The sequence below is a fragment of the Nomascus leucogenys genome, chromosome 23, assembly GCF_006542625.1.
Source record: "Nomascus leucogenys isolate Asia chromosome 23, Asia_NLE_v1, whole genome shotgun sequence".
In the NCBI taxonomy this organism is placed as follows: domain Eukaryota; kingdom Metazoa; phylum Chordata; class Mammalia; order Primates; family Hylobatidae; genus Nomascus; species Nomascus leucogenys.
The window spans coordinates 26,220,465-26,242,698 of NC_044403.1; the positions used below are offsets into that span (position 1 = coordinate 26,220,465).

Genomic DNA, 22,234 nt, shown 5'->3' on the forward strand with positions numbered 1-22,234 from the left:
TTAGCATTTCCACTTCTAGGAGTCTATCCTAAGGAAATAAAATATGTGCAAAGATTTAGTTACAAGGATGGTCTGTGAATTTTTTTTTTTTTTTTTTGAGACAGAGTCTCACTTTGTCACCCAGGCTTGAGTGCAGTGGCGTGATCTCAGCTCACTGCAAATTCTGCCCCCCGGGCTCAAGGGATCCTCTGCCTCAGCTCCTTACAGGGATCCAAAGGGATCCCTGCCTTACAGGTGTGTGCCACCATGCCCAGCTAATTTTTTGTATTTTTAGTAGAGACGGGGTTTCGCCATGTTGGCCAGGCTGGTCTTGAACTCCTGACCTCCAGTGATCCGCCTGCCTTGGCCTCCCAAAGTGCTGGGATTACAGGCTTGAGCCACCACGCCCAGCCGCGGCTTATTTTTATCTAACTTCTTTTGCCCAACATAATGTTTTTGAGATTCAGCCATGTCGTTTTGTGTACCTGTGTATTACTACAGTGGAATATAGTAGGTTACTATTGTATGAATAGACCACAATTAGTTTATCCAGTAACCTGTTGATGGACATTTGCGTTGTTTCCAGTTTTTGACTATTATAAATAAAATCTGCTGTGAACATTCTTATACAAGTATTTTGGATATTTGTTTTTCTTTCTCTTGGATAAATACCTAGGAGTAGAATAGCTTGGTCATAGAGTAAGTGTATATTTAGCTTTATAAGCAACTCCTAAAGAGTTTTCCAAAGTAGCTGTAACATTTTAAACTTGCTGTGGTGTTATGATGTATATTGGATATCATCCACGGTTCCTGGCTCATAACTCCAATAGCCCCTGTTACAGTCTTTTGTTATAATGTTGGGTGCGTTGGGCCTCAGGGGCAGGCCTCTGACCTCCTGCCCTCTTTTTACCTGTTTCAAGGCAGGACTCTAATGATCCCCTCCTTTCTGATTGTGGGTCTAAATACTCTCCAATGAGAGGGTCCCACCCTATACCCTGGGAGAAGGAATGCTGATGACTTGAAGTGTCCATAAAAAACCAAGAGGACTGGGTGCAGAGAGCTTCTGGGTAGCTGAGCATGTGGAGGCTCCTGGAGGGTGATGCCCCCGGGGAGGGCATGGAATCTCCATGCCCCTTTTCCCATACTTCGCCCTGTGCATCTCTTCACCTGTATCCTCTGCAATATCCTTTATAATAAACCTGTAAACATAAGTAAGTTCCCTGGGTTCTGTGAGCCGCTTCAGCAAATTAATCGAACCCAAAGAGGGGGTCATGGGAACCCCAACTTGAAGCCAGTCGATCAGAAGTTCCAGAGGCTTGGGCTTGTGACTGGTGTGACGGGGCAGTCTTGGGGACTAAGCCCTCAACCTGTGGGAGACAGTGTCAGGAAGACAGTGTGGACATGAATTAGAGGACAGCCAGCTGGTGTCTGCCACTTGGTGTGTAGGGAACCCCCCGCAACACATTTGGCTATAGAAGTCTTCTTCTGTGTTGAATGTTGTGGTGTGAGAGTAGTGGAAAAACGCAGTTAGAGGGAGTTTCCCCCACACACTTGCACCAGCAATTTATGAGAGTTCCAGTTGCTCCATATCTTTGCTCAGATTTGGTATTGTCAACAACTGGATCTCTGTCATTGTAAAGAAGGATGTTGAGTTTTTTGGTGAAGATGGGTTCCATGTCATCTGTTGACAGCAAGAGCATGATGATGAGGTAGCATCTGGAAGTTTGCATAGAGGAGGTGTGAGCACTCATTGCATGGAGGGAAGGAGCAGGTTGGTCACTGGGATGTGGCAGGATCGCCAGGCAGTGTTAAGGCCCCGGTGGGACCGTAAACTTGAAGTCACAACATCTGCATTGACATGTGAGACTGTCCGTGGTATTCAGAGATTCACTGCAAACATAGAGAAGGAAATAGTTCAGTTCATCCAGAAGTGGGATGTTTCCATAAAGGTGTGATTAAAGTTCAGAAAAGCAAGGGACTTCATAGTATCAACAAAAGAGTGACAAAAACAGTGGGCTATAGGATGTAAGATGGACAGAAAAGGAAGTGAAAATGGAAGGAGCTGATGCCTGCAAACCAAGTAGAGGAGGCAGAGGACCGGCAGTCCTGAGAGAGGGGCTGAGGCATAGTGGGAATGGTTGAGCAAGAATTGAAGGTTGTGGTCAAAGAGTTTCCACATCTGAGAAGTGGAGGAAATGGCGAGTTGTAATGAGGATTAAAAGTGATAGAACATGTGCTTCATATGCTGTTACACATTGTATCAATGTTTGTTTGTTTCAATAGTCTACAAGCTTCTTGAAGGTAGGAATCATGTCGCAGACATTCCTGTCCCTAGCATGGTACCTGATGCCAGCAGGTGCTTAGTGAACCTATGAGTGAATCTCTTGGAAGGATGAAGGAAAGAACTGATTTCCCTGTAAGACTTTAGTGCTGTGAGAATTTTCTGGACTGTCTCATTTTAATTTTCTGGACTCTCTAATTTTATTTTTATTTTTATTTTTATGTTTTTGAGACAGAGTCTCGCTGTGCTGCCCAGGCTGGAGCGCAGTGGCACGATCTCGGCTCACTGCAACCTCTGCCTCTGGGGTTCAAGTGATACTCCCGTCTCAGCCTCCCAAGTAGCTGGAATTACAGGTGTGCACCACCACGCCTGGCTAATTTTTTGTATTTTTAGTAGAGATGGGGTTTCGCCATGTTACCCAGGCTGGTCTTGAACTCCTGAGCTCAGGCAGTCTGCCCACCTTGGCCTCCCAAAGTGCTAGGATTACAGGCGTGAGCCACCATGCCCAGCCATTTTTTTTTTTTTTTTAATTTTTAGTAGAGACAGGGTTTCGCCTTGTTGGCCAGGCTGGTCTTGAACTCCTGACCTCAAATGATTCACTCGCCTCGGCCTCCCAAAGTGCTGGGATTACAGGAGTGAGCCACTGCACCCGGCCTTTCTTGATCTTAATTGATCTAACAGGTAATGATTTGTTCAAAATAGTAATAGCATCAGTGTATTTGGTCATATATATATATATGTTATGCATAAGTAAAATGAATGATGGTAGTAATACAAAGGATGGGGGGAGGTAATTAGGATTATTTTGTTATTACAAGGTACTTGCACTACTTGTGAAGTAGTATAGTGTTATTTGAAAGTTGACTTGGATTAGTTTTAACTGTATATTTTAAACTCCACAGCAATCACTAAAATAAAAGAAATGGAAACAAATAAGTATAGCTGATATGCTAAGAGCAAGGAGAGAAAATGGAATAATACAAATGCTCACTTAAAATTACAAAAGCCAGAAAAAGAGCAGAAGACAAAAGTAGGAACAAACAAGAGCAACAAAGAGAAAACAGTAACAAATATGATAGGTATGAATCCAACTATATCAATAATCACCTTGAATGTCAGTGGGGTCTGAATGCATCAATTAAGAGACAGAGACTGTCAGAATGAATTTTTAAAAAGCCCCAACTATATGTTGTCTACAAGAAAACCATTTTAAATATAAAGGCACATACAGACCAAAAGTGAGTGGATGGAGAAAGATATAGTTAGCATTAATTAAAACATAGTGGGGCTGGGTGCAGTGGCTCACATCTGTAATCCCAACACTTTGGGAGGCTGAGGCGGGTGGATCATGAGGTCGGGAGTTCAAGACCAGCCTGCCCAACATGGTGAAACCCCGTCTCTGCTAAAAATACAAAAATTAGCCAGGCCTGGTGGCATGTGCCTGTAATCCCAGCTACTTGGGAGGCTGAGGCAGGAGAATTGCTTGAATCCGGGAGGCGGAGGTTGCAGTGAGCTGAGATTGTGCCACTGCACTCCAGCTCTGGGAGACAGAGCAAGACTCCATCTTGAAAAAAAAAAAGGAAAAAAAAAAAAAAACCAGTGGGAGTAGCTATATTAATTTCAGATGGAGCAAACTTCAGAGTAAGCAAAATTATCAGGCAGAAAGAGGGGCATTATATAATGATAAGGGGGTCAATTCTGCAAGAAGACATAATCCGTGCTGTGTTGCACCTAATAACAGAGCATCAAAAATACATGAGGCAAAAATTGTTACAATTGCAAGGAGAAATGATGAATCCACTATTAGAGATGGAGACTTCAACATCCTTCTTCCAGAAATGGACAGAGCCAGCAGGCAGAAAATCATTAAGGACGTAGTTGAAATCAGCAACACCATAAATAACGATATAATGAACATCAATAGACTGCTTCATTCAACAATGCATTCTTCTTACAGTCACATGGAACATTCACCAAGATAGACCACACTCTGGACCATACAGCACACCTTAACAAATTTAAGAGAATAGAAATTATACAATGCCTGCTCTCAAACTGCAATGAATTAAAGTAGAAATCAATAACAGAAAGATAGCTGAAAAATCTCAAAATACTTAGAAATTAAACAATGTGATTCAAATAACCCGTGGGTCAAAGAAGAAATCGCAAGAGAAATTTAAAAATATTTTGAACTAATGAAAATGAAAATACAACTTATCAAAATTTGTGGGATACAGCAAAAGTAGTGCTTAGAGGGAAATTTATAGCATTGCATGCATTATAGCAGGAAAGAAGAAAGATTTATTATACAATCAACTACCTTAGAAACTAGAAAAAGAAGAGTAAACTAAATCCAAAGCAAGCAGAAGAGAAGAAATATAAAGATTAGAACAGAAAGCAATAAAATTGAAAACAGGAAATCAATAGAGAAAATCAACAAAACCAACAGCTGGTTCTTTGAAAAGATTAATAAAATTGGTAAGCCTCTAGTGAGACTAAGAAAAAAATCAAGACAGAAATTACTAATGTCAGAAGTGAAAGAGCGGACATCACCACAGAGCCCATAGAAATTAAAAGGAGAGGACCAGGCGCAGTGGCTCACGCCTGTAATCCCAGCCCTTTGGGAGGCCGAGGCGGGTGGATCACTTGAGGTCAGGAGTTGAGACCAGCCTGGCTAACATGCTGAAACCCCATTTCCACTAAAAATACAAAAAATTAGCCGGGCATCTTGATGCGTGCCTATAATCCCAGCCACTAGGGAGGCTGAGGCAGGAGAATCCCTTGAACCTGGGAGGCAGAGGTTGCAGTAAGCCGAGATCACACCATTGCACTCCAGTTTGGGCAACAAAAGCGAAACTCCATCTCGAAAAAAAGGAGAATAAAGGCCAACTCTGTGCCCACAGATTTGATAACCTAGATGAAATGGATCAATTCCTTTAGAATACAATCTGCCAAAACTCACACAAGAAGAAATTGACAATCTGAATAGGCCTATATCTATAAAGAAATTCAATAAATAATAACCTTCCAAGACAAAAAGCATCATGCCCAGATGGGTTCACTGGTAATTCTATCAAACATTTAGTGAAGAAATTATACCAATTTTCTACAGTCTCTTCCAGAAGACAGACACAGAGGAAATACCCTAAATCATTCTATGGGTCCAGCATTACCCTACTACCAAAACCAGACAAAGGCATTACAAGGAAATACAACTACAGACTAATACATATATATTTTTGAAGCGGAGTCTTGCCTCTGTCGCTCAGGCTGGAGTGCAGTGGCATGATCTCGGCTCACTGCAACCTCTGCCTCCCTGGTTCAAGCGATTCTCCTACTTTGGCCTCCTGAGTAGCTGGGATTACAGGCACCCACCACCACGCGTGGCTAATTTTTGTGTTTGTAGTAGAGGCGGGGTTTCATCATGTTGGCCAGGCTGGTCTTGAACTCCTGACCTCAGGGGATCCCCCTGCCTCAGCCTCCCAAAGTGCTGGGATTACAGGGCATGGGCCACCATGCTCAGCCCCAGTAGACAATTATAGCAAGTTTTCAGGATACAAGGTTAATACACAAAGGTCAATTGCTTTCCTATATATCATCAATGAACAAATAGACTTTGAAATTAAATACACAGTACCAAGTATATTAGAAGCCTCCCCCCAAAGAAACACTTAGGTATAACAAAATATGTACAAGATCCATATGGGGGATGGGTGCAGTGGCTCACGCCTAGAATCCCAGCATTTTGGGAGGCCGAGGCAGGCGGATTACCTGAGGTCGAGAGTTTCAGACCAGCCTGGACAACATGGAGAAACCCCGTCACTATTAAAACTGCAAAATTAGCCAGTCGTGGTGGCAGGTGCCTGTAATCCCAGCTACTTGGGAGGCTGAGGCAGGAGAATTGCTTGAACCCAGGAGGCGGAGCTTGCAGTGAGCCAAGATCGTGCCACTGCACTCCAGCCTGGGCGATAGAGCGAGACTCCGTCTCAAAACAAAACAAAACAAAACAAAACAAAAAAATCATCTATATGAGGAAAACTACAAAATTGTGATGAAAGAAATCAAAGGAAATAAATGGAAGGAAATTCCATGTTCCTGGAGAAGAAGACTCAATATTGACAAGATGTCGGTTCTTTCCAACTTGATCTATAGATTCAATGCAATCCCAGTAAAAATCTTAGCAAGCTATTTTACGGACATTGCCAAACTGATTATAGTGTTTATATGGAGAAGCAAAAGATCCAGAATAGCCAACATGATATTGAAGAACAAAATTGGAGCACTGATACTACTGAGTTCTGTATAAAGCTAAGGTAGCAAAGATGATGTGGTGTTAGTGAAAGAATAGACAAAGGACTGGGCGTGGTGGCTCATGCTTGTAATCCCAGCACTTTGGGAGGCCGAGGCAGGCGGATCAACTGAGGCCAGGAGTTCAAGACCAGCCTGGCCAACATGGTGAAACCTCATGTCTACTAAAATACAAAAATTAGCCAGATCTGGTCGGGGGCACCTGTAATCCCAGCTACTCGGGAGGCTGGGAGGCTGAGGCAGGAGAATCACTGGAACCTGGGAGGCGGAGGTTGCAGTGAGTAGAGATCGTGCCATTGCATTCCAGCCTGGGCGACAAGAGCGAAACTCCATCTCAAAAAAAAAAAAAACTAAATAAAAAATAAAAAAAAAGAACAGACAAAGGAATTAATGGAACAGAATAGAAAGACCATAAGTAGACCCACATAAATATAGTCAACTGATATTTCACACAGGAGCAAAAGCGATACAATGGGGAAAAGATAGTCTTTTCAACAAAACATGCTGGAACAACTGGGCATCCACATGGAAAAAAAGATCTAAATGCAGACTTATGTCCTTCACGAAAATTAATATAAAATGCAAAATTAAAAAAACTCCTGGAAGATAACATGGAAAATCTGGATGACCTTGGGTTTGGTGATGACTTTTAGATATGACACGAAAGGCACAAGCCATAAAGGAAAGAACTGGTAAACTGGATTTCATTAAAATTGAAATTTTCTGGCCAGGCACTATGGATCACACCTGTAATCCCAGAACTTTGGGAGGCCGAGGTGGGCAGACCACTTGAGCTCAGAAGTTCAAGACCAACCTGTGCAACATGGCAAAACCTCATCTCTACAAAAAAAGGAAAAAAAAATACAAAAATTAGCTGGGCATGGTGGCACATGCCTATAATCCCAGCAACTAGGGAGGCTGAGGTGGGAGGATTGTTTGAGCTCAGGAGGTAGAGGTTGCAGTGAGCCAAGATGCACCACTGCACTCCAGCCTGGGCGATAGAGCCAGACCTTGTTCAAAAAAAAAAAAAAAAAAAAAAAAATTCTGGCTGGGTGCGGTGACTCATGCCTGTAATCCCAATACTTTGGGAGGCCAAGGCAGGAGCATTATTTGAGCCCGGAGTTTAAGACCAGCCTGGGCAACATGTGAAACCCCGTCCTACAAAAAAATTAAAAAATTCGTTAGGTGTGGTGGCTTAGACCTGTACTCCTAGCTACTTGAGAGGCTAAGGTGGAAGAATTGCTTGAGCCTGGGGGGTTGAGTCTGCAGTGAGTCATAATTGTGCCACTGTACTCCAGCTTGGGTGACAGTTGGGACCTTGTCTCGAATTAAAAAATAAAGTTAAAAGTTAAAAAAAAAATCTGAGTTGTGAAAGATGCTATCAAGAGAATGAAAAGACAAGCCATAAACTGGGAGAAAATATTTGCAAAAGACATCTGATAAAGGACCATTATCCAAAATTTACAAAGAGAAAAATTCAACAATGAGAAAACAATCAGACTAAAAAATGGATCAAAGACCTTAACAGACGCTTCACCAAGAGAGATATACAGATGGAAAATAAGCATATGAAAAGATTCTGCATATCATACGTCATCAGATAAATGCAAGTTAAAAACAACAGTGAAATACCTTACACACCTATTAGAATGGCCAGAATCCAGAACACTGACACCACCAAATGCCAGTGAGGTTGTGGAGCAACAGGAACTCTGATTCATTGCTTGTTGGAATGCAAAATGGTACAGCCACTTTGGAAGACATTTCGGTGTTTCTTACAAGGCTAAATGTACTCTTACCATATGATGCAGCAATCACACTCCTTGGTATTTACCTAAATAAGTTGAATATCCATACAAAACCCCACATATGTATGTTTTAGCGGCCTTATTCAAAATTGCCAAAATGTGGAAGCAACAGAGATGTTGTTCAGTAAGTGGATGGATAAATAAATTGTGGTTTCATCCAGACAATGGAGTATTATTCAGTGCTACAAAGAAATGAACTATCAAGCCATGAAAAAACACAGAGGAGCCTTAAATTCATATTGCAAAGTGAAAGAAGCCAATTTGAAAAGGCTACATACTGTGTGGTTCCAACTAGAGTCATGAGCTGCATAATGACATTGCAGTCAACAGCAGACTGCATATATGATGGTGGTCCCATATTTGTCCCATATGATTATAACACCATATTTTTACCATACCTTTTCTATGTTTAGATACACAAATACTTACATTGTGTTACGATTGTCTACATTATTCAGTACAGTAACATGCTGTACAGGTTTGTAGCCTAGGAGCAATGGGCTATGCCACCTAGCCTAGGTATGTAGTAGGCGATACCATCTAGATTTGTGAAAGTACACTGTGATGGTCACACAGTGACAGAGTCACCTAACGATGTATTTCTCAGAACACATCATCATCGCATGCCTACACATATGATATTCTGGAAAAGCAAAACTATAGAGGCAGTAAAAAGATCAGCGGTTCCCAAGGGCTTGGGGAGAAGAATGAACAGGTGGAGCACAGGGGAGGGTTTAGGAGTGTGAAACTGTGTGGTGTGATACAGTAACATGGATTCAGGGATATTATACATTTGTCAAGACCCACAGAACCTTACAACAGGAAGAACCCTAATGTAAACTAAGAACCTCAGTTGATAATAATATATAAATATTGGTTCATCTATTATAACAAATATATCACATTAATGGAAGATGTTAGCAGAAGGGGAAATTACATGTTTGGACGGGGAGAAAGGGTCTATGGGAACTCTCTGTATTTTCTGTGAAATTTTTCTGCAAATCTAAAACTTCTCTAAAAAACAGTCAAAATATTTGAAAAGCAAAAATAAAAAAACAAAAATAACTTCCCCGGCCCAGCGCAGTGGCTCACACCTGTAATCCCAGCACTTTGGGAGGCTAAGGCGGGTGGATCACTTGAAGTCAGGAGTTGGAGACCGGCCTGGCCAACATGGTGAAACCTTGTCTCTACTAAAAATACAAAAAAAAATTAGCCGGGCATGATGGTGCAGGCCTGTAATCCCAGCTACTAGGGAGGCTGAGGCAGGAAAATTGCTTGAACCTGGGAGGCGGAGGTTGCAGTGAGCCGAGATCGCATCACTGCACTCCAGCCTGGGAGACAGAACGAGACTCTGTCTCAAAAAAAAAAAAAAAAAAAAAAAAGAAAGAAACTTTCCCTTAATTCTGCATCTTCCTCCAGCTATTGTTTTATTTCTCTCCTTTCATAGCCAAGCTCCTTGAAAGAGTTGTCTAAGCAATACAGAAAATAAAAATTTACATTTATTGAATGCTTACTATGGGCCAAACCCTTCAACGTAGACTGATTTACTCCTCACAACAGTCCTACTGCATTAGTATTTTTTTTTACAGATTTGGACCCCAAGATGTAAAATATTTGAGTAACTTGGCCAAATGTACATTTTTAGTAAGGGGTAGAAGCAGCTTTGAAGATGAGCCGTTGGATCTTAGGGGTAGTGCCCTTAAATCACTTGAACCAAGGGCTACATTTCCTCACCAGGTTCTCTGCATTGGATAGCTCTATGGGCCACTGTTAAGCTATAGTCTGTGTTATTGGTGCTTCCAGGGGCATAATTTGAAAGGTGCTTTCTGGAATTGTGCAATCTGGTAGCCCAGTGTACCTCCCACCCAGCCTTCATTTAATTCCATCCCTGTCTCTTCATTGGATCTACTCTTGCTAAGGTCAATAACCACTTTTGCTAAATCCAATGGATACTTTTCCATCTTCATCTTACTTGATCTCTCAGTAGCTCTGGCATATTGACCACTCCCTTTAAAACATTTTTCTCCAGACATAATATTTCCTTGGTTTTCTTCCTGCATCTTTGGCTATTCTTTATTTTATTTTACTTTATTTTATTTTATTTTATTTGAGACAAGGTCTCACTCTGTCATCCAGGCTGGAATGCAGTGGTGCCATCTCAGCTCACTGCAACCTTTGCCTCCCGGGCTCAAACGGTCCTCCCACCTCAGCCTCCTAAGTGGCTGGAACTACAGTTGCATGCCACCATGCCCAGCTAATTTTTGTATTTTTAGTAGAGACGGAGTTTCACCGTGTTGGCCAGACTGGTCTCGAAATCCTGGGCTCAAGTGATCCACCCATCTCGGTCTCCCAAAGTGCTAGGATTACAAGCGTGAGCCACCGCGCCTGGCTGGCTACTCCTTCTTAGTCTCCTTTGCTAGCTCTTCCTCCTCTGCCTGACCGTTAAATGTGGGAGTTCCACAGGACCACATCTTAGGCCTTCTTCTCTTGTCACCCACATACATTCTGTAGGTGATCTTACATATTTTTGTCCTTCAATTTTTATCTTTATATCCAGGGTTCCTGAATTTACATCTCCAATCTTGTATGCTCACCATTTGATTGTCTCATAGGTATCTCATGTTGGTCAAAATGAGATCTTTCAGATCTTTTGCTATACTTAACCCAAGCTTGTTCCCTTTTATTTTACTTTATGTGTGAAATATACATCCCAGCAGAATACTGCGTAACTGTGTATGTATAGTTTAATAAATAATTATAAAATGAAATGATTATGTAATTACCACCTGGGTCAAGAAATGAAGCATTATTGGAAGTTCAGAAGTCATCCGTGCACCTCTCTCTGATCATAACCAACTTTCTCCTTCCCAGAGCAATGACTAAATAGCCTTTGGTGATTACCATTTCCTTGCTTTTTGTTTTATCAGCTTCACTACTTACACATACATCCCTAAACAATGTAGTTTAGTTTTTTAAAGTTTATGAATGGAATCAGATTGTATGTTTTCTGTCTTGCCTCTGTAGGGCAAGAAAAATCCTTTCCTTAATCCTCCTAGGTTCACTGGCTGGGTTCCTGAAAGTTAGGCTAACAAAAGTTTAACAAGAGTAAAACAAGTCGAATGTATTAATGCATGCATCGTGCATACATGCAGAAGAAACTTGGTGATGAGTAACTCAAAGGGGTGGTTAAAATTTGGGCCTGTATAGCATCTTAACAAAGATGCGTGTGCCTGTAATCCCAGCTACTTGGAAGGCTGAGGCACAAGAATTGCTTGAACCCAGGAGGTGGAGGTTGCAGTGAGCTGAGATCACACCACTGCACTCCAGCCTGGCGAGAAAGCGAGACTCCATCTCAAAAACAAACAAGCAAACAAACAACAGCAACAAAATGGCCTTATTTATTTATTTATTTATTTATTTTTGAGACAGAGTCTTGCTCTGTCACCCATGCTGGAGTGCAGCGATGCAATCTTGGCACACTGCAACCTCTGTCTCCCAAGTTCAAGCAATTCTTGTGCCTCAGCCTCCCGAGTAGCTGGAATTACAGGTGCCCGCAACATACCTGGCTAATTTTTGTATTTTTCATTTTTTTTTTTTTTTTGAGATGGAGTTTTGCTCTTGTTGCCAAGGCTGCATTGCAATGGCGTGATCTCGGCTCACCGCAACCTCTGCCTCCCAGGTTAAAGCAATTCTCCTGCCTCAGCCTCCCCAGTAGCTGGGATTACAGGCATGCACCACCATGCCTAGTTAATTTTGTATTTTTAGTAGAGACGGGCTTTCTCCACGTTGGTCAGGCTGGTCTTGAACTCCTGACCTCAGATGACCCACCCACCTCGGCCTCCCAAAGTGCTGGGATTACAGGCGTGATCCACCATTCCCAGCCTAATTTTTGTATTTTTAGTAGAGATGGGGTTTGACTGTGTTGGTCAGGCTGGTCTCGAACTCCTGAACTCAAGCGATTCAGCCGCCTAGGGCTTCCAAAGTGCTGAGATTATAGGTGTAAGCCACTGCACACTGCCGAATGTTCCAATTTAATAACAAGCAAAAGATCTAAAGAGACACTTCCAAAAATAAAATACCTGGATGGCAAATAAGCATATGAAAGTTGGTTAACAGCATTTGTCACTAGAGAAATGAAAATTAAAACCACAATGAGGTACCACTGCTCACCTACTACAATTTCTAGAACACTGGCACCAACCACCAAATGCTGGTCTTACTACAATTTCTAAAACACTGCCACCAACCACCAAATGCTGGTCTTACTAGCATTTCTAAAACACTGCCACCAACCACCAAATGCTGGTCTTACCAGAATTTCTAAAACACTGCCACCAACCACCAAATGCTGGTGAAGATGTGCAACAGGAACTCTCATTCATTGCTTTTGGGAATGCAAAATGATATAGTCACTTTGGAAGACAGGTTGGCAGTTGCTTTTTCCTTTTCCTTTTTTTTTTTTTCACTTTTTGAGACAGTCTCGCTCTGTCTCCCAGGCTGGAGTGCAGTGGTGCGATCACATCTCACTGCAGCCTCGACCTCCCGGGCTCTAGCAATCCTTTCACCTCAGCCCCTGCAAGCAGGTGGGACTAGAAGCACACATCAGCACACCAGGCTAATTTTTGTATTTTTTTTGTGAGATGGGGTTTAACCATGTTGCCTAGGCTAGTCTCGAACTTGTGGACTTAAGCGATCTGCCTGTCTCAGCCTCCCAAAATGCTAGGATTACAGGCGTGAGCCACGGTGCCTGGCCTAGGTTGGCAGTTTCTAATCGTGAGAAAACATCACATGAACCCAAATGGCGTGTCAGCCTACAAAATAATCAGAAAAGTGGAGTTTTTTTTGTTTGTTTGTTTGTTTTTTTGAGACGGAGTCTTGCTCTGTCGCCCAGGCTGGAGTGCAGTGGCGCAATCTCGGCTCACCGCAAGCTCCGCCTCCCAGGTTCACGCCATTCTCCTGCCTCAGCCTCTCTGAGTAGCTGGGACTACAGGTGCCTGCCACCACGCCCGGCTAATTTTTTTGTATTTTTTGTAGAGACGGGGTTTCACCGTGGTCTCTATCTCCTGACCTTGTGATCCGCCCACCTCAGCCTCCCAAAGTGCTGGGATTACAAGCGTGAGCCACCGCACCCAGCCTAAAAGTGGAGTTTTTAAAACTGCCAAGGTTAGTCATGTGTGTGGTGGCTCACGCTTGTAATCTCAGTGCTTTGGGAGGCTAAGGCGGGAGGATCGCTTGAGGCCAAGAGTTCAAGACAACATAGAAAGACCCCATCTCAAAAAAAAAAAAAACAAAAAACAAAAAACAGGTATAGTGGTGCATGCCTGTAGCCCTAGCTATTCAGTAGGCTAAGATGGAGAGAATTGCTTGAGCCCAGGAGTTCGAGGTTGCAGTGAACTATGATCACACCACTGAACTCTAGCCTGGGCGGCAGAGTGAGATCCTGTCTCTGAAAAAAAACAGAAACAAAAGCAAAAGAACTGTGAAGGTCATGAAAAAATAAGGAAAGACAGAAACTGTCACAGATCAGAGAAGACTAAATATTAAGGGATCATAATCACTAAGTGCAATGTGGTATCCTGGATTGGATTCTGGAACAGAAAAAGGATTTAAAGAAAGAACTGGTGAAATCTAAATAAAATCTGTAGTTTAGTTGCTATGTTTCAACAGTGTTAATTTCTTAATTAGTTTTGACAAATGTATCATGGCTATGTGAGATGTTAACATTAAAGGAAGCTGGGTGAAAGGTATACCAAAATCCTCTGTACTATCTTTGCAACTTTTCTGTAATTCTAAGATTTTTCCAAACTAAAAACTCATTAAGAAAAAAAACCCAAATGAGGCCAGGTGTGATGGTTCATGTCTGTAATCCCAGCACTTTAGGAGGCCGAAATGGGCAGATCACTTGAGGCCAGGAGTTCAAGGCCAGCTTGGCCAACATGGCAAAACTCTGTCTCTACTAAAAATACAAAAATTAGCCAGGTGTGGTGGTGGGCGCCTGTAATCCCAGCTACTTGGGAGGCTGAGGCAGGAGAATCGCTTGAACCTGGGAGGCAGAGCCAAGATTGCGCCACTGCACTCCAGCCTGAGCGACAAGAGTGAGACTCCATCTTAAAAACAAACAAACAAACAAACACACACACACTAACTGATGGGGATATAAGTCAAAATAGGAAAAAAAAAGTGGATATCTCTGGAATATCATATGTCTGCCAGAATATAAACTGGAACTCAAGCAGTAAGCATGACTGAGTGGAAAGTGGCATGAAGTTATCTTCTAAGGAACTAAAATGTTGCATATCTTCTGTGATGGTAAGATGGGTATATACCTATGTAATGCTTCTTCAGGCTATATACTTAAGATTAATATACTTTATATACTTTACAGACCAGGCGAAGTGGCTCATGACTGTAATCCCAGTACTTTGGGAGGCCAAGGCAGGTGGATCACTTGAGGTCAGGAGTTCGACACCAGCCTGGCCAACATGGTGAAACCCCATCGCTACTAATAACACAAAAATTAGCCAGGTGTAGTGGTGCACGCCTGTAGTCCCGGCTACTAGGGAAGCTGAGACAAGAGAATCTCTTGAACCTGGGAGGCAGAGGTTGCAGTGAGCCGAGATTATGCCACTGCACTTCAGCCTGGGCAGCAGAGTGAAAAAATATATATATTATATATATATTATATATACACACATACATATTTTATATATATGTGTGTATATATACACATATATATACATATTTTATATGTAGGTGTGTATATATATACACACACAGGCACACACACACATATATATAACACATATATATATATAATATATATACTTTACTACACGGGAAAAAATTTTACTGGTTTCTTATTGCTCTTAGGGTAAAGTTCAAAATTGTTGTAGTCTGTAAGTCTGAATGATGTGTTACCTGCCTACTTCTCTAGCTTCATCTCTCTATTCCTGAGCTCCAGCCAAACTATTCTTCCTATCACAGGGCCTTTGCACGTACCATTTAGCCCACCAGCAGAGCTCTCCTCTCCAACACCCCTTCGATTTAGCTAACCCTTATTTATTCTTCAGGTTGCATCTTAAATTTCCTCAGGGAGGGATTTCCTCAACTCCAGACCTAGAATCGGTCACTGGTTATATGTTGTGCTTCTCTTTTGTAGCACTTGTCTACAAAAGCAATAATTGTGATTATTTTACAAGCTCCAAAAGTTCATGTATCAGGTCTGTCTCGTTGGCTGTTGTATCTTAAGATGCCTAGTACATAGTAAATACTCAATGTTTACCAAATGTTAATTTGAATGTGAGCTCAGATTAAACAAACTAGTACCCAAGGCCATAAAATATGAGCTGGGACCCACGCCCACCAATAAATCCTGTTGACTCTATCTCTAAGGCATATCTCCAACCTTCCACCTTTCTCCATCTCCCTATTGCAGTAGCCTTCCATCTGGTCTTCCCATTTCTATTATTTATTCATTATCCATTGGATTATTATGAAATAATAAGATATGGATACTTCCTTAGCATAATAAAATAAATATATGTATTTCGACTGCTGCTTAATGAGAAAATACTGAAAGTATTGCCCTTAAAATCAGGATGGAGACAGAGCTGTCCATTACTATTTACTATTGTTCTGGAGGTACTATGCGATGCATTTAGATGAGATTTAAAAATATTAGGGCTGGGCGTGGTGGCTCACGCCTGTAATCCCAGCACTTTGGGAGGCCAAATTGGGCAGATTGCTTGAGGCTAGGAGTTCCATACCAGCCTGGGCAACATGGCAAGAACTTGTTTCTAGAAAAATTATTACAAAATTAGCATTATTTGTAGGTGATAACCTAAGAAAATTAATTGAAAAACTATTATAGGCCAGGCGCGGTGGCTCACGCTGGTAATCCCAACACTTTGGGAGGACGAGGCAGGTGGATCACGAGGTCAGGAGATCGACACCATCCTGGCTAACACGGTGAAACACCGTCTCTACTAAAAATTCAAAAAATTAGCCAGACGTGGTGGCGGGCTCCTGTAGTCCCAGCTACTTGGGAGGTTGAGGCAGGAGAATTGCTTGAACTCGGGAGGCGGAGCTTGCAGTGAGCTGAGATCGCGCCACTGCACTCCAGCCTGGGTGACAGAGCGAGACTCTGTCTCAGAAAAAAAACAAGAACAAAACAAAACTAAAAAACTGCTATAGATCATGAGGGAATTCAGTAGGTGGCTGGGGAAAAAGAAAGAAAACAAAACTAAAAAATCCCATTTTTATAGCACTTATAAAGGTAAAACACTAAGTAATGACTATAATGAGAAATGCCCATATTAAGGAAACATTAAAATGCTACTGAGGACACAAAGAGGAGGGTATCAACAAATAGAAAAGTATATCATGTTCTTGAAAAGAAGACCCGTCCCGGCACCGTGGCGCAGGCCTGTAATCCCAGCACTTTGGAAGGCTGAGGCGGGCGGAACATGAGGTCAGGAGTTCGAGACCAGCTTGGCCAACACGGTGAAACCCCGTCTCTACTAAAAATACAAAAATTAGTCGGGCATGGTAGCATGCACCTGTAATCCCAGCTACTTGGGAGGCTGAGGCAGGAGAATCGCTTGAACCCGGGAGGCAGAGGTTGCAGTGAGTCGAGATCGCACCACTGCACTTCAGCCTGGGTGACAGAGCGAGACTGCGTCTCAAATTAAAAACAAACAAACAAACCCAACACCCTAATTGATCTGTAAATTCAATACAATCTCAAAACACATCCTCAAAGGAGCCTTTCTTTTGGAGGGGGAGTGAACTAAATAAACAGATCCTAAAATTCATGTGGAAAAAGAAGAAAATATAGTTAGAAAGATTTTTAAAAAGAGAGAGTAAAAGGAGCTACTGGCCCTAATAGATATTAAAATATAAAGCTAAAACAATTGAAAGACTGTAATGTTGGCAAGTTGAAAAGATGGATCAATGAGAGAGAATTGAAAGTCCAGAAGTAAATTCAAACTTGCACAAAAATTTGGCTTATCATAACAGTAGTTTTAAATTAGTGAAGAAAAAATTATTGTTCAATAGATGACTGCAGATAAAAAGGTAACATTTGGAAACTAATAGAAATATAGAGGCCAGGTGTGATGGCTCACACCTGTAATCCCAGCACTTTGAAGACTGAGGCAGAAGCATCGCTTGAGCTCAGGAGTTTGAGACCAGCCTGGGCAACATGGTGAAACCTCATCTCTACAAAAAATTTAAAAAGTAACCTGGCATGGTGGTGTGTGTCTGTAGTCCCAGCTACTGGAGAGAGGCTGAGGTGGGAGAATCACTTGAGCCTGGGAGGTGGAGGCTGCAGAGAGTTATAACTGTGCCCCTGCACTCTAGCCTGGGTGACAGAGCAAGACCCTGTCAAAAAAAAGAAAAGAAAAATAGAAAGAGATATGAACAGTTAGTAGAAAATAAATTACAAATGGCTTTCTAACATATGAAATGTTCACTCATATGAAATGAAATGCTCATTCACAGTGAAATGAAAAACTTCACTCGCAATAAGAAATCCAAATAAAAATTACACTGAGATAACTTTTTTTTCTATCTTTCCATTTGGCAAAGATCAAAATATTTGATAACACTTCAAAGTTGGTGTTTATGTAAGGAAATGGACACTTAAAAATTTCCGATGTTCGGCCGGGCACGGTGGCTCATGCCTGTAATCCCAGCACTTTGGGAGGCCGAGACAGGCGGATCACAAGGTCAGGAGATCAACACCATCCTGGCTAACACGGTGAAACCCCGTCTCTACTAAAAATACAAAAAAATTAGCCGGGCATGGTGGCGGGCGCCTGTAGTCCCAGCTACTCGGGAGGCTGAGGCAGGAGAATGGCGTGAACCTGGGAGGTGGAGCTTGCAGTGAGCCGAGATTGTGCCACTGCACTCCAGCCTGGGCGACAGAGCAAGACTCCGTCTCAAAAAAAAAAAAAAATTTCCGATGTTCCAGCTCTATGGAGGACAAATTAGCAACATTTATCAAAACGAAATGTATGTACCTTCTAACCAGGAAATTTTATTTCCAGCAATTTTTTGGTAGCAGTACTTCCACATGTGCAAAATGACATAGGTTATTACTGTAGTGTTGCCTGTAATAGTAAAGGTTGGAAATGAATTAAAAATTATCAAAAGAGATCCAGTTAAATGGCACAGCCATGTGATAGAATACCACACAGACAGAAAAATGAATGAATGAGACAGTTTTTTTGGTACTAATATGGTATTATGGCCAAGCTATTTTAATAAATGAAAAAGGCACGGGGAAGAACTTACAGAACATCGTGTACAGTAGTCCACCCTCCTCCAAGGGGAATATGTTCCAAGACCCCCAGTGGATGCCTGAAACCGTGGATAACACTGAACCTGATTACTGTCAGTCAAAACACGTTTCTGTTCATGTCTTCCACCCACAAATTTGATGCCTTTTCCATCTTAACTAAGCACTTAGCATGCACCATGACTTTTGCAGTTTAAGGTGTGACAGCAAAACTAGTATGAATTTCTTTTTTTCTGCTTCACAATTGCATGAATAGAAGGTGCATTGTTACGTAAATATTAGCAAAGTCATCAAAGGAAGCATATTATGGCTTCTCTTTGGCATATCTAAACTACCAGTATCACCACTCTTGCACTTTGGGGCCATTATGAAGTAAAATAAGGGTGAGTTGAACACAAGCATGCAATACCTCAACAGTTGGTCTGATCACTGGGAAGGCTTGTAAGTGACTAAGAGGTAGGGAGCGTCTGCAGGGAGGAGACACTGGACAAGGAGAATTCATGTCTTGAAGGGACAGGAGTAGTGTTACCAACCATAGGGTCTTGGGGGTTGTTAATGCAATAGAAGTTAACATGAGGCCAAAACAGTTTTCCCAGACAAGGCTTTACCAGAGCTTATGCAGGGCATAAGGGAGGCAGCACAAGAGAGAGAAATCTCTGGCTGGCTCCTGGAAGAGACTCAAGAGAGTAATCTTAAAGGAGCTAAAGTGGGAAGGGAGTGAGTTTGAGCAGGCAGAGATGAGGAAATTTTGGCACCCGTTCAGTGTGATAACACGCTTCTTTATGCATCACGTGTCTCGTTAGCATGTTAAGTCTCCACCCTGGGTGTGATTTTTAGTATTATAATGAAGATAAGGCAAAGGAGCGCTCGTTCTTCTGGTCTTGTGGTGTACATACGGGAGATAGGGTTAACTCCTTTGAGTAAGATTTAAGGTGGGAGCTGCTTATTTTAATTTCTACAACTAGTGGGAATGGCACCTGGAGTAAGATTTATGGTGGGACGTTGTTCATCTTAGTCTCTCTAAGGGTCTGCAATGAGTGGCTATAGTACCTTGAGCAAGAGTCACGGTACAAGGTCTGGACAGTCTGGTTGGGGTCCTCACTGGCCACACCCCCCACCCCAGCTTACAATAGAGATTCTCGGTAGGGCACGAGTGGGGCCCAAGTCCCATCCCTACTCTGTCTCAGTAGGACAGCTTGAGGTTTCATCATGCTGTTCAGAACAGTGTACAATTTAAAACAGATGAATTGTTTCCTTCTGGAATTTTCCACTTAATATTTTTGGACCACAGTTGACAGCAGATAACTGAAACCATGGGAAGCAAAACCACAAATAAGGGGGGACTACTGTAGTACCATCTGTAGAAATAAAAAAGTAAAGGAGTATATTCATATATATTTGTTTGAATATGCATAAATTACCTCTGGAAAAGCATCAGAAACAGTAACATTGGTTGCTTCCAGGGCAGGGACCTTGGTGGTTGGGGGATAGGAGTGAAAGAGAGACATTTCACTGTTTACTCTTTGATACTTTTTGAATTTTGACCCATGTGAATAAATCACCCATCTGAAAGAGAGGAAATAAATACAATTAAAACTAAAAAAGAAAAGGAACACCAAACACTATGGTTTACACAAATGGGAACTTTTTTTTTCTCTCATAAAAAGAAGCCCAGAAGTAGGTGCTGTGCTTACTTACTGTTGATTTGCGTCTCAGTGATGCCTTGGGAGCCAGGTTCTTTCCTTTCTTCCAGGTCCTCAGAGGATTGGCTTTTTATCCCTGTGGCTGTTTCCTCATGATGGTAAGATGGCTGCCACAGCTCAGGAATGATGTTGTCTCACACAACATCCCCCAAACAAAAAATAAGGGCCAAGGCAGGCCAAAAACTTTCTCCTAATGGTGCTTTATATCCTGGAAAGGAAGACTTCCCTGTGCATGTCATTGTACAATTGCAAAGAAGAATGAGTTTATCGGCCCCTGGGACTGGGGGAAGGGCCTCTTCTCCTGATATCACGGAATCTCTGCTCTAGTACAAAAATGCGGTTCTGTCCTTAGGAAATGTGCAGAAGTCTGTTGGGCAGGCAGCAGAAAGAGTCCACCACAGCTCTCTATGTGAACCGCTTTATCTTTTGAAAAGGGAAGTTCTTACTGACCCTTGTTGGGCTGACCCTGCTGGTACTCACAGTGCTTCCTGCGGGAAAAGACTAGAGTGAGTCTCCTGTGAAGTCTCAGACTGGTGGGGAAGCCGAACGCCCACCTCCCATCCACTGTGTCCACTGGAGAAACCGAGCATCCAGGGACTCCTCTGCGTGTGGCACTGTGCGGGCTTGGGGAGGAGTGGCGTGGTCAGAGAGCAGCCATCCCCTTACCGTCCTCATGGTTTTTCTTGGCTCTGCCATCCCAGGGGATGCAAAGCTTCACTCCAAGTTCTGGGATATTCAGGATGGTAAACTTGCCACGGGATTGTTGCTAGTTGAAATTCTGTTGGGGAGGAGAGAAGCCGGAGAACTCCTACTTCAACATGGTGTTGATGCCACTCTCAAAAAGGGAAATTCTGAATTACCCCATCCTCCCCCATCTCCCTGTGCTACTGCTCTTTCCCCAGTTTCATCCACCTTTCTTCTGGACTACAGCCTTGGCCCCCTCACGGGTGTCCCACCCCCGTGTTGATGTGGGTTGGACTTGGTGTCAGCTTTCTCCTCCCTGTGGTAGAGCATTAGGGTTCTCACAACCAACAGTTATCCCATTGTCAACTGCCATTGCATCCTGTTGCATCTTTTGAAGACCACCCTCAAGAGGCTGTCTTTGCTGGCTTTCTGCCAGCTTTTCCTTCTAGACAGGAGCTCCCCTCTATGTGGCCTGTGCCCTGTGGATGTGTCCTGGAGCCTGTACTGACTCCACACTGGCAAAACAGACATGGGTAACGCTGTGGGTGGAACTGTGTCCCCCTCCAAAATCCAGGTGCTGAAGCCCTAACTCCCAGGACCTCAGAATGGGGCCTTATTTGGAGACAGGGGCTTTAAAGAGGTGATTAAGTTAAAATGGGGTCATCAGGATGGGCCCTCATCCACTAAGAGAAGATTAGGACACACTCATGCACAAAGGAAGGACCGTGTGAAGACATAGGTGGCAGGAAGGCCACCATTAGCAGGCCAAAGAGAGAGGCCTCAGAGGACACCAACCTTGCCAACACCTTGACCTCTGACTTCCAGCCTCCAGAGCTGTGAGAAGATAAATCTCTGCAGCTTAAGCTATCCTGTCTGCAGTACTTTGTTATGGCGGTCCTAGAAAATTAATTTAGGCAGCCTGGGTGCAGTGGCTCATACCTGCAATCTCAGCTCTTTGGGAGGCTGAGGTGGGAGGATCACTTGATCCCAGGAGTTTGAGACCAGCCTGGACAACATAGCAAGACCCCATTTCTTAAAAAAGAAAATTTTTAAAAAAATTAGCCAGGTGTGGTGGCATGCATCTATAGCTCTAGCTACGTGGGAGGCTGAGGTAGGAGGATCATTTGAGTCTAGGAGCTGAGGCTACATGAGCCATGATTGTACCACTGCA

At 42.7% G+C, this 22,234-nt stretch overlaps 1 long non-coding RNA gene across 1 annotated transcript; it reads right to left on the reverse strand.

Annotated features, from left to right (window-relative positions):
• Positions 1 to 317: 317 nt before the first annotated feature.
• LOC115832914 lies at positions 318 to 21,439 on the reverse strand. Its single transcript, XR_004028316.1, has 3 exons — positions 20,375 to 21,439; positions 20,098 to 20,242; positions 318 to 1,869 (listed from the first exon to the last, which is right to left on the reverse strand). It is a non-coding gene; the product is annotated as an uncharacterized LOC115832914 (long non-coding RNA).
• Between the last annotated feature and the right edge of the window lie 795 nt (positions 21,440 to 22,234).